This window comes from Aotus nancymaae, unplaced genomic scaffold (genome assembly GCF_030222135.1).
Source record: "Aotus nancymaae isolate 86718 unplaced genomic scaffold, 86718_ANA_hifiasm-v0.15.2.pri h1tg000019l, whole genome shotgun sequence".
NCBI lineage: Eukaryota > Metazoa > Chordata > Mammalia > Primates > Aotidae > Aotus > Aotus nancymaae.
Genome location: NW_026988431.1, coordinates 40211117 through 40225183, shown reverse-complemented (window position 1 = coordinate 40225183; position 14067 = coordinate 40211117). Strand labels below are relative to the sequence as shown.

Here is a 14067-nt window from a genome sequence, read left to right as displayed (position 1 = left end):
TGCTAAAGACAGCAAGTTGAGAAAATTATGAAGGCTTATGAAACACTTTAGAGGACCACTGGAATCATCCAAATCACCTCATCTTTATGCAGCGTGGCTGGGGATCTTCAGGTATATTATCTTTCTTTTATCTTCAATCTCCCTCTCTGGAACAGAATGTTATTCTAAGTGTGGTTTTGAGTCAGCAACATTAACATAATTTGGGAACTTCCAAAAAAGGCAAACAAATGAATCCTGCCCTAGACCTAGTGATTCAGAAACTCTGAGGATAAGACCCAGCAATGTCTTTTATCAATAACAAATTCTCAAGATAATTGTAATTGTGAGAAATGTTAGAATAATGCAGTGCTTCTCAGACATATCTACACATTGGAATCACCTGGGAGCTTTAAAAAAACTATCACTGTTTTGGTCTTATCCCCAGAAAATGATTTCATTTATCTAAAGTACAGTTGGGGCACTGGATATTTTTTAATGAGTAGTTTTAGGTTCACAGCAAAATTGACTGGAATGTACAAAAGTTTTTTATAATCCCTATCACCACATCACATACAGGCACTAAAATTTTTTAAAGTTTTTCAGGTAATTATTGTGCACAGTCAAGTTTGGGAAGTAATCCCAAGAATGTTTTTCTTATCAGTAAACATGCTAAAGACCTATTTTCTGCAAAATTTCCTTTGATCACATAGCTACCTTTCCCTTTAATATATATGTTTTTCATTTTAAGCTTCTTTAATTTTCTCTACTTCCTTTTTCCACTGCCTCACCTCTTATTCACCACAAGCTTACTGTAATTTCTCTTGCATTTCTACCATGACTTTATTTTTTACCAAGGGAACCTTTTAAATCTTACCTTAATTGGATTCTGTACAGCATTTAGTATTGATGACCATTCTTTCCTAACCTCTTTTATTGGTTTACAGAAAACCCATTCTCTGAGATTTTTTTATGTCTTGCCACTCATCCTTAGGCTCTATTAAATCTTGTCATGTACCCATTCATTAAATGCTGATGTTTCTCAACTTTGTATATTTGGATCTTTTCTGGGCTATCTAGCTTGTCACATAGCAGGGAAATTGAAGATATATTAAAAACTTTAAAAATTAATGTTTATTTATCAAAGTAAAACATTTGAATAGTATAAAATGCCAAACACTGCGGAAAGACTTATTACAAGATCAATAGCCTCTGGCGACTCCCCTCCACCCATTTTCTACATATACAAATAAAACACTTGCTGGAATTTTTATATGGATTTATAACAAATTTTTAGATTGATTTATGGAGAACTGATATTTCGACAATATTGAAACATCTAATATGAAAATGTGACATATTTCTCTCTTATTTAGGGCTCCTTTAACTTCTATCATCTAAGTTTTGTAGTTAGCAGAGTACAAAAAAAATCCTTACATATTTCTTATTACTTTTATTACCAGATATCTAATGTTTTGATGCTTTTGGACATGGCATCATTCAATTATATTTTCTAATTTTTGTCTCTAGTATATGGAAATACAATTGATTTTGTGCATTGGCTAATATGGTTACCTTTGTCAAGCTAAATATGAAATGATCTTAAACATATTAGAAAACTATTTTAAGAATATGAACAAATATCTGTTACAGTCTTTTCTTTGAATCTGATTGCAAATACTTTTAGAGAAGAATTCAAAATAATCACTGTGGATGACAAAAACTTAGCATAACCATGGTTAAAAATCTGATGGAAGTTTATTATAATCAGCATTTGACAATATAATTTAGTTATTTTTGTGGCATACAATACAATAGCTGCAATTATGATTGATAACATGTTAGAGTTCTAAGAGTTTTATCCAAATTTGAAATATGCATATTAATAACATACCCATAAATGTAGCTGAAACATCTAGATACTCTCATTAGACTGAAAACATTTAATTTTTCAATTGCTGAGATTTTTATTAACCTGATTAATGAGTTTGAACATAGATTTTATTACTTATAAAACTATGGTTATAAAAATTGTTCTAAAACTATAAATTTAGATATATTACATATTATAATATATATAAAATATATATTAAGACAGAAAAAATTATTTGGTTACTATGAAGATGGCCTTAATCACATTGTGTCATTCAAGAGACACTAATTTTATGTGTAAGTGCAGTATTCCAGGACAAAGGAAAATCAAATGAGAAAAGAGCAAAAAGCATTTTATGATCCTACTGTCTAACAAATCAATTTGTAGTTGCCTACATAATTATCAATGGTTTTTGTCAAATGCTATTGGAGAAAGATTTATGCTAATAATGGTTCACTTTATCTTATGCTAGGACATTAATAAGTGGATCACTTTCTGTTTAGCCAAAACAGTAGCTAAATCACACTGGGAAAATAAAACTCAGAAGCAGAAACTAATTGGAAATATTGCTTTTAGGTAATGAAGCACTTATATATCTGTTTTGAGGATTCATTAGTTTTAGTTTGGGGAAGTTTTTACATAACTCACCTGAAAAAAATGCATAATTGTCATTGAAATACAGACTGCCAAAGTCATTGAATAAAGGGATAACTTTGGCATTTTATTTCATTTCATTTTAATAAACATTCCATCAAAGTTTGGACTAAATTTCAGGCTGTAAAGATAAAAAAAAAATCAAGGCTGTATCCTTCTACTTAAGGAGCCTGGTAGGGGAGCAGAAACACAATTAAACCAACAACTCTATGAGATGATAAGGGCTATTAAAGACATTTACATAATGTGCTACAGGAACACAATGAGATCAAAATTGTACCTTCTTTCTAGGTTGGAGATATAATCTATTGATAGTGTTTTAAACCTCTTTGTCTCTCTCTCCCATACACTTAGTATTTTGAAGACAGATGCAAGAAGGGCCAAAGTATCCCCTCAGTAAACTAGAGGAAGTTGCAATTGCCCCAAGTCCTGTGATTTGCTAAAAGGTTTGCATAAGCTAAATGAAGAGCATTCTAGACAGCTACAGAAGGACCCAATGGAGTATTTTCCTTTGGAGAACTTTCAGAAAGCATCATTATGGGTGGAGAGCTTTTCAGCAACAAGCAAGCACATTTGGGGTCAATAAGTGCAATTGTCATAGGTAAGAGAAACTGTTATTTGAGAGGTGAAGCTGTTTGACTAATAATGAAAAGAAATGGATCAGTCTTATGATTGTCCAGCAACAATTTTTCTAATTAATTAAAATAGGTTGTATCACATTCATTACAAATACACAGACAGTAGTCTCTGAGATGTTAAGATATTTTCCAGAAGCAGGACTAGCTAAGTAATTTGTTGAGCTCAGTGAAAACTAAAATATGATGTTCCTTCTTCAAATATTATTAAGATTTCAGGATGGAAACAGCAACATATTAATGCAAGCACAAGGCCCTATGTGACTACCTGACAATCAGGCCTATGAAGCCAGCAGTGGCCAGAGGGCAGTATCACTTTACGTATTATAGCAAGCTAAATATTTATAGAATAAGGGGGCCAGGCGCAGTGGCTCACGCCTGTAATCCCAGCACTTTGGGAGGCCAAGGTGGGTGGATCACGAGGTCAAGATCGAGACCATCCTGGTCAACATGGTGAAACCCCGTCTCTAGTAAAAATACAAAAAAATTAGCTGGGCATGGTGCCACATGCCTGTAATCCCAGCTACTCGGGAGGCTGAGGCAGGAGAATTGCCTGAACCCAGGAGGCGGAGGTTGCAATGAGCCGAGATCGTGCCATTGCACTCCAGCCTGGGTAACAAGAGCGAAACTCCGTCTCAAAAAAAAAAAAAAAAGAACATAATATTAATGTGTGTTTTATAATCTCCACATAGAAAATTGTACTCTTCATTTTAATATTTCATTATTACTTTTTGGTATTCAGAGATAGACTGATTCAATTTATGTAATGCTTTACCATTTTAACAACATGTTACTTATATTTTGTCTTTCAATTATAGGAAGAAAAGGAGTGCTGGAGCATTCTCTCTGGGTGGCCTGGCAACTTCCTTCACTGTCTCCAAGTGCTAGAGAGCTGGCTTTTTCCAGCACATCATTAGAAAACTTACCACAAATCTTAAAGTATCTATTCTCCTGAGCAACATCATTGTTATACTTACCCAATTAAAAATAGAAAGCAGCAGAAGGCCAATGATCTGTGTCAGCAACCAGTTCCATGGTCCAAGCACGTCTCTCCGGAGTAATGCAAAAACAGAGACCTGTGCTCCTGCTGACCCTTAGCCTATGAGTTCCTACCTGCATTGTGTAATGTTTGCTGCTGTGTACCATTGATAGAGGCAGAGAAACTTCAGGCAGACAGGGTAAGTCACTATTTTCTTACCACCTTTCAGTGGCAAAGTGCCAGTTTTGTCATTTGTATGTTCAAGTAGTTAAGGTAACCTGAATTGGAAAGAAACAGTTGCACCATGGGAGTACCCACTTCTATTTGTCTATTCTCAGAACCCCAAATTTCTCCTTCCTTTCCCTTTGCTGCAGAAAAATGTTAAAAGATAACTGTAAGTCCCACCATGTGCCCCAATTCTGAGGATTTCCTAAGTATATGGAAAACTTAGAAACTGAGAGACTAAAGACAAACTAAAGATAGACTAAACTAAAGGTCCATATTTTTATATAGCTATCTATCTACTTATACTATTAGTTATGTTTCTCTGGAGAACCCAAAAAAATATACATTATGAACAAAACAAGAATTGATGGGAATAGGGATACTGAAGGAAAACATTACTAAATTTAATAAATAGAAAATGGACAGAGATTCTTTGTAACAATTTAGATGGCAATAAACTCACATGTAACACATGGTAAGTCTAAAAAATATATATTAAAAATTGAATCAAATTTTACATCTTTATTGGAAATAATCAAATATCTTAAAATATTCTATTATTTTTACTCTATGTAACCTACAGACAAATTCTAAAATACAAAATATTTTGAATATTTGTTCTTCAAATTCACAACACACCACTGTATAATTATGATTAAAAAAATAAACTGTGGGTTGAACAAGAGAAGACTATAAAATAGATTAGCAAACTTTTTTAACACTTGTTATGTATTTGTGAGTCTATAGCATTGAAAAGCTACACTTTGAAAGCTAGTCAAATGGACTGAATTACTCATGGATACGGACTAGAAAAATCACTTCTTGTGCAGAATCACTGATGTGGAAAATATTCAGATTTATTACTTTGAATTATCATTTAAATTATATTTTCAATATTTTCAATATTTTCCTTGCCTATGTGGGGGAACTTATTTCTCCCATAATTTGAATATTATTTTAGATAATTTTTTAAATGCTGGGATAATTATGAATTAAATTAATACATTAAATTTGAATGAGTTCACTTTATCTTTAGTGATCCTATGCATTGGTTATATTTCCTACATTTCCAACATTCATTAAAATTTTACTTTCTCATGAGTATCTTCCTTTTAAAGTTTATTCTTAAATTCTAAATTTGTCTCCCCAGTGCATGGATTTTTAATTTTTTTTTGTTGTTGTTGTTGTTTTGCTTTTCTAGACCTATTGAAGCTTGTATTCCTTGGGCGAGGTAGAAGATAAATTTAAAAATACATTTGTAAGCTAAACAAATTTGAAATAAATAAGGTACATAGTATTTGACAAAACAATTTGTAAAAGTATTTGAAAATCAAAAACCTCTAAAAGATACACTAAAAATAAATAGCATGGATTCAAAACATACTACTAGAAAACATTGCTTAACATTAAGGAAGGTAGTAAGAGAGAAAAATAACAGAAAGGATTTAAAAAACAAGTAACATAGTGGCGGTAGTACACCCTTACTTATCAGTAACAATCTTAATTCTAAATCAAAGGTTGGTTAGATTAAATTTTCCAATTAGCAGATATAGAGTGGCTGAATGAAAGTGAAAGACCTAATTAATGATGTATTCAAGAAACTCATAACACCTATAAAGATATTCATAAGCGGAAAGTGTAGAGATGTAAAAAGATATTGCATGCAAATTCAAACCAAAATAATCAGGCATAACTATACTTAGATAAAAAAGACTTTAAGTCAAGAATGGTAAAAAGAAAAGCAAAATAATTCCATTACATAGTTATAAAGAGATCAATACAGCAAGATAATATCACAATAGCTACAGAATACACATTTTTCCTAACAGCACAATGGAACATTCTCCAAGACAGACCATATGTTTAGTCACAAAATAAGTCGTATCAAATGGTTTTTTTTTTTCAAGATGAGGTCTCACTCTGATTATGACTCACTGCAGCCCTGAACTCCTGGGTTCAAGTGAGCTTCCTGCCTAGGTTTCCAAGTAGCTGGGACTGCAGCATCAACCACTAAATGTAACTAATATATATTTAAAAAATTTTTTTTTATAGATAGGGTCTCTCTTCGTTGCCCAGGCTGGTCTCAAACTTCTGACCTCAAGTGGTTCTCCTACGTTGGCATTCTAAACTGTTGGAATTACAAGCATGAACCACCATACTCAGCCCAAATTTTACAGAACATTCCATCCAATAGCTACAGAATACACATTTTTCTTAACAGCACAATGGAATATACTCTAAGACAGATCAGATGTTCAGTCACAAAGTAAGTCCTATTACATTTTTGTTTTGTTTTGTTTGAGATGAAGTCTCATTCTGTTGCACAGGTTGGAGCAGAGTGGCGTGGTTATAGTTCACTGCAGCCCTGAACTACTGGACTGGGATTAGAAGCATGAGCTGCCACACCCAGACCAAATTTTTTAAACACTGGAATTATTATGTCAAGTATTTGTTCTGACCACAGTGGAATAAAACCAGAAATCAATAACAGAAGGAACATTGGAAACTGTACAAATTCATAAAAATTAAACAACATGCTCCCAAATAATGTGTCAATAAAGAAATTAAAAATGAAATTAAAAAATTTTTTGAGACAAATGAAACTGGAAGCACAACATATCAAAATCTGTGGGATACAGCTAAAGTGATTCTAAGAGAAAGTTTATAGCAAACAGAAACCTATATCAAAAAAGTATAAAGACTTCAAATAAACGACTTAACAGTGCACCTCAAAGGATGAAAAAATGCAAGAACAAATCAAACCAAAAATTAGCAGAAGGAAAGCAAGTCTCAATGGAACATATCTGTAGTCCCAGCTATTCAGATGCCTGAGGCAGAAGATTGTGAGTTCAAGCCAAGCATAGGCAAAATAGCAAGAACCCGAAAAAAAAAATAAAGTACAAAGAAAGAAATAACAGATATCAGGATAGTATTTAAATAAAATGGAGACTAAAAAACAATACAACAGATAAATAAAGTTTATTTTTTTAAAGATAAAATTACTATAGCTAAACTATGGAAAAAAGAATGAATAAGTAAAATTAGATACACAAAAAAAGGAGATATTACTACTGATACCCAGATATACAAAGGATTATTAGAGAATACTATAAACAACTATGCACCAATGAATTGGAAAATTTGGAAAAAATGGACAAATTTCTGTATACATTCAACCTACAAAGACTAAATCATAAAATATAGAAAATCTGAATAGACCAATAGAAATAAAATTGAAACAGTAATAAAATATCTTTTCTCAGAGTAAAATATAGAAACTTAATGGCTTCTGTATTATTCTGTTTTCACACTACTATAAAGAACTACCTGAGAATGGGTAATTTATAAAGAAAAGAGTTTTAATTGAATCACAGTTCTGCATGGCTGTGGATGCCTCAGGAAACTTACAATCATGGTGAAAGGCACAGGGGAAGCATGGCATGTCTTACATGGTGACAGGCGAGAGATAGGGGAACTGCCATACACTTTTAAGCCATCAGATCTCATGAGAACTCACTATCATGAGAGCAGAATGGGAAAAACTGCCCCCATGATCCAATCACCTCCCACCATGTCCCTCCTTCAATATGTGGGGATGACAATTTGAGAAGAGATTTGGGTGGGGGCAGAGAACCAAACCATGTAAGAGTCACTCATGAATGCTACCAAACAGTTAAAGAACTAAAATAAATTCTACTCAAACTATTTCAAAAAATTGAAGGAAGAGGAGAGAATATTTGCAAATTCATTCTACAAGGCCAACATTACCCTCATACCAAAACCAGACAAGAACACAACAACAAAAAAAATAAAACTAAGGGAAAACATCTCTGATGAACATAAATGAAAAATCCTCAAAAAATACTAGCAAACTGAATTCAGCAATACATTAAAATGATTATTTCATCATAATCAAGTGGGGTACATCCCAGGGATGCAAGTATGTTTCAACAAATGCAAATCAATAAACTAGATATGTCACATTAACTAATTAAAACCCAAAAACTATGTGATCATTTCAGTAGATGCTGAAAATACATCCAATAAAATTCAACATATTTTTAGGATAAAAACTCTCAACAGATTGGGAATATAAGGAACATGCCTCAAAACAATAAATGCCATACATTATAAACCCACAGCTAACATCATATTGAATGGGGAAAAATTGAAAGCCTTTAAGATATGGAACAAGATAAGGATGCCCATTTTTACCACTTTCATTCAGCGTTGTATGGGAAATCTTAGCTAGATTATAGGGAAGAGAAAGAAATAGAGGAATCCAAGTTGGAAAGAAAGAAATCAAATTATCCTTATTTGCAGATGAAATGATCCTATATTTAGAAAAACCTAGACTTCACCAAAAAAAAAAAAAAAAACTGTTAGAATTTATAAACAAATTCAGTAAAGCTGCAGGACACAAAATCAACACACAAAAATCAGCAGCATTTCTATATGCCAACAGTGAACAATCTGAAAAACAAATCACAAAAGCAATTCCATTGATAATACCTACAAAAATAAAATAAAATTTAATACCAAGGAATAAACCTAACCAAAGAAGTGAAAGAAGTCTACAATAAAAACTCTAAAACACTGATGAAAACAATTCAAGAGGACATAAAAAAGTGAAAAGATAACCTATGTTCATGGTTTGAAAGAATTAATATTGTTAAAATGTGCATAGTGCCCATAGCAATCTACAAGTTTAATGCAATTTCTATCAAAATACAAATGGCATTGTTCACAGATGTAGGAAACAGATCCTAAACTTTTAATGGAAACAAAAAGATCCTAAATAACCAGTGCAAATCTTAGCAAAAAGAACAAAGCTGGAGGAATCACACTACCAGACTTGAAATATACTACAGAGCTGTATAGTAACCAAAACAGCATGGTATTGGTATAGAAACAGATATATTGACCAAGGGAACAGCATAGAAAACCCAGAAATAAATCCACACATTTACAGCCAACCGATTTTCAACAAAGGCATCAAGAACCTACATTGGGGAAAGGATAGTCCCTTTAATAGATGGTGGTGGTGGGAAACTAACTAGATATCTATATGCAGAAAAATGTAACTAGATCCCTATTTCTCACCATTTACAAAAATCAAATCAAAATTAATTGAAGACTTGAAATAAAATTCCTAGAAGAAAACATTAGAAAAATATTTCAGAACTTTGATCTGTTCAAAGACTATGTAAGTAAGGCTTCAAAAACACAGACAACAAAAGCAAAAATAGACAAATGGAATTACATCAAACTAAAAAAATTTTTACACAGCAAAGGAAACAACCAACAGAATGAATAGACAACCTACAAAATAGTAGAAAGTATCTGCAAACTATTCATCCGAGAACCCATTAATAGGAAGAATATATAACGAATCCAAACAATTCAATAGCAACAAAAATAAATAACCCTATAGAAATGTGGGCAAGTAATCTTAATAGACATTTCACAAAAGAAGATATACAAATGGCCAATGGTTATATGAAAAATGCTTAACATTACTAATCAACAGGGAAACGAAAATCTAAACCACAATGAGATATTTCTCACACGTTAGAATGGCAATTATCAAATAGAAAAAAAAAAGTACAAACATGGATGTAGAATAAAGAAAGTCTTATATACTATTGATGGGAATGTAAATTGGTACAGTCGTTATAGAAATAAAACGGGCATACTTACAAAAATAGAATTACTATATGATGATATAGCAACTCCACTTCTTGGTATATATCCAAAGAAATAGAAGATAGAACTGCAAAGAGATATCTGCATTCCCGTATTCACTGCAGCGTTATTCAGAGTAGCCAAGATATGGAAATAGCCTCAATGTCTTTTGATGAATAAATAAATAAATAAATGTGGTAAATATACACAATGAAATATTATTTAGCCTTTAAAAAGAAGAATATAGTGCCATTTGCAACAACATGGATGGACATGTAGGACATTATGCTAAGTAAAATAAGCAGGATATCAAAAAAAATACAGCAAAATCTCACTTACATGTAGAATCTAAGATAGTCAAACTCATAATAGCATAGAGAAGTAGTGGTTCCTAGGGTCTGGGTGCATGGAAAGGAAATGGGGAATGTCTGATCAAAAGGTATAAAGTTTAAGTTATTCAAGATTAGTAAGTTATGGAGACCATAATGAACAGCATGGTGACAATAGTTAATACAGCATTTTATATTGAAATGTGCTAAGAGAATAGATCTTAAATTAAATCTTGGCACACACACATATAATAGCTGTAGAGGTGATAGACACATTGATCAACTGGATTTTGGTGTTCATTTCACATTACATATGTATATCAAAACATCAAGTGGTACACCTTAAATATATGCAACTTTTTATATGTCAATGATACCTCTATAGAATTGTTTTTTTAAAAAGAATTTATTGGTCCACATGTTGATATTTGTTTGAAATGGATAAGCGGTAAAAAGGGGTTCAGTACACAATTCTTCATATTTTGGTATATGCTTAACATTTTTCATAATAAAAAGATTGGTTGGAGATTTGCTTTGGATAAAAAAAGCATAGACCAAGGTTTCAATAATAGATACTTCTGGAATGTAAAATTAAGTAAGTTCATCTTCATTTCAGCGGTATATGCATTGCTGGAATTTATTTAAATAAATACTATCAATTTTATAATTCAAAAAAATGAAAGATAAACTTTAAATGTTGCCTACCTATAGCTGGCTTCCTATAGGATGTGAGTTAGTAGGTTATAATTTAGGCTTTCTAACCCTTTGGAGACACTTATGTTAATGAGGGCAACTTTAATAAAACAGTAGTCCAGGGCCCCCACTTCCAAAGATTAATTTAATGGCTCTGGATGGGACTCAGGCATTGTTTTTTTTAAGTCCCGGAGGTGTTCCTTACATGGAGCACAGACTGAGCACATTGGTTCATGTTGTCAGTTATCAGCTCCTCATTGCACATTACAATAATTTGAAAAGCTCTGGAAAAATCTCCATTCCTGGGCCCCAGAACAGAGGAATGACATGAGAAAGTTTGGAGTTCCTCCAGGAAAACTTTTGGTTTCCTGTGATTAAATAACTCAAATACTTTGCCCTCCAAATTTTTGCAATCTCACTTCCTGCAATGCATTCATTACTGTTTCCTGCCTTCCAGTTTAGATAAGAGATGATCCTTATTCATGAAATTTTCCTTCAGTTAGGATGTAAGATAACACATGACCTGAGGGACAGAGGCCATGAGAAGAAACAAGGTAAAATGGAGAACATAGATAGAGAATTTAAAGCCCAAATACAGTTAAGTAAAATAGCAAATGTAGTGAGAGCTATTATTCCTGACCATTTACCATATGCCAACACAGTTCTAAGTATGTTACATGTATTATGTTATTTCAGTATACAACAGTTTACAATGTAGATATTTTTCTTATATCCATTTCAGAGATTTTAAAAAACAGATGCATAAAGAAAGAAAATTACTCATCAAGGGGTTGGACAGAGATAGCAGTCCCTGAAATTTGGCACCAGATCTTGCTTTCTTAAGCACAAAGCTACTGACTAGAGCAGAGTCTGCAATGTCAGAACTGTATTCATAATAATATTGGCATGCTATTTGCCTTTTTCATTCTCATACATATACACTAGAATTTTTTACTGTATATTTAGAAGGCTGACATAATTTGGTGAACCAATATGTGCCCATATCCAATGCATAATATTACAAAATCACACTTGGATAAAAGATGGATTCAAAGTGCAAGATAGATGAATGGATTTTACTGGAACAGAGTACAAAAGTTTATTGATAGAATTGCAGATTCCATACTGCAATGAATCTTTAAGAATTTTGCACTCATTAGGCCGGGCGCGGTGGCTCACGCCTGTAATCCCAGCACTTTGGAAGGCCAAGGCGGGTGGATCACAAGGTCAAGAGATCGAGACCATCCTGGTCAACATGGTGAAACCCCGTCTCTACTAAAAATACAAAAAATTAGCTGGGCATGGTGGTGCGTGCCTGTAATCCCAGCTACTCAGGAGGCTGAGGCAGGAGAATTGCCTGAACCCAGGAGGCGGAGGTTGCGGTGAGCCGAGATCGCGCCATTGCACTCCAGCCTGGGTAACAAGAGCGAAACTCCGTCTCCAAAAAAAAAAAAAAAAAAAAAAAAAAAAGGTTAGGATGCTGGGCACGGTGGCTCGTGCCTGTAATCCCACAAGCCAAGGCTTGTGGATCATGAGATCAGGAGTTCAAGACCAGCCTGACCAACATGGTGAAACTCCTTTCTCTACTAAAAATACAAAACATTAGCCAGGTGTGGTGGTGTGCACCTGTAATCTCAGCTACTCAGGAGGCTGAGGTGCAGAATCACTTGCACCCGGGACGTGGAAGTTGCAGTGAGCCAAGATCGCGCCACTGCACTCTAGCCTGGGCAACAGAGCCAGACTCTGTCTCAAAGAAAAAAAAAAAAAAATTAGCACTCATTGAATTTTGGTGTGGTATCAAAGAATATCCACAATTAATTGAAACAGCTATGGAAATGTTCTTTTCAAAGTGTTTAATTGTATGAGGACAAATTTTTTATCAAAAATATTCCCAGATATTGTGCTGCATAGAGATAAGAGAAGATTTTTAACTAGGAGTTTCTTCTTTGGCCTTCAAAATAGCTAACGATAAAGATAAATATATTTTATTACTCTGTTTATTCCAGGAGTACTTATTCTGAAAGTCTTGGAAATATATAAATCCTTCATCATTTGTGATGATAAAATGTAATTTATGCTGTATTCTTTATCTAAGGATTATACTTTATTCTAACCCTTTGCTCGATTCCCTAACTGTTAATAGGTTGATTGTGTGCTCCAAATTCATATGTGAAGGCCCTAAATTCCAATATCTCAGAATGTGACTGCATTTGAAGATAGGGCCTTAAAAGAAGTAATTAATTTAAAATGAAGCCAGTAGAGTGGGCTCTAATCCAATCTGAATGCTATCCTATATAAGAAGAGAAAATCTGAATTCAGAAGAGTGGAGAGAGGCCTCAGAAACCAAACCTGCTGAATTGAATCCTTGATCTTTGCTCTCAGTCTCCATCACTGTAAGAAAATAAATTCTGTTACTTAAACCACCCAGTCTATGTTATTTTGTTATGGCAGCCCTAGCTAACTAGTATGTCAACCTAAAATATTTGATTGATATAAAATGTCCTATTTTCTAAAGAAAATTATTTCTAAATTGTGGTGGGGGTGTACTTTCCACACTAGTATTAATGGGAGCTCTTATACTGGCATTTAATGTCTCACAAGTTTACAACATGTTTTTATAAACACCTGAGTACCCCATATCAGCTTAAAAATTCAGATATTATAGACACAATTGAAGCATGCTTTATACCTGCCCTGAGCCATTACCCTTAATTCAGTGACTAACAGACAGGGGCGTAGCATATACAGTTTGAATACACTGGATAGAGAAATGATTCACATCCCAGGCAGGAGAGTCTGATGATACAAAATTTTATCACACTGCTCAGAATTGTGTGCCATTTAAAACTTAAAAAGTGTTTATTTCTAAGTTGTCCATGTACTATTTTTGGACTGTAATTGACAGTGGGTAACTGAAAGCTCAAAAATCATAAATCTTGGACAAGAAGGATATACTATATACCATACACATCCTTTGACTATTTTCTTTTCATTTAATATTATGTTCAGTACTGTATC

General features: G+C 33.3%; 1 protein-coding gene across 1 annotated transcript in view; it reads left to right on the top strand.

The window, feature by feature from the left end:
• Window positions 1-22: 22 nt before the first annotated feature.
• Window positions 23-14067, top strand: part of PLSCR4 (phospholipid scramblase 4) — a 111477-nt gene continuing 97432 nt past the window's right edge. Inside the window, exons 1-4 of the mRNA XM_064378786.1 lie at window positions 23-111; window positions 2858-3104; window positions 3957-4316; window positions 13193-13442. The gene's annotated coding sequence lies outside the window, so the exon portion shown is untranslated. The remainder of the gene's footprint in view (window positions 112-2857; window positions 3105-3956; window positions 4317-13192; window positions 13443-14067) is intronic.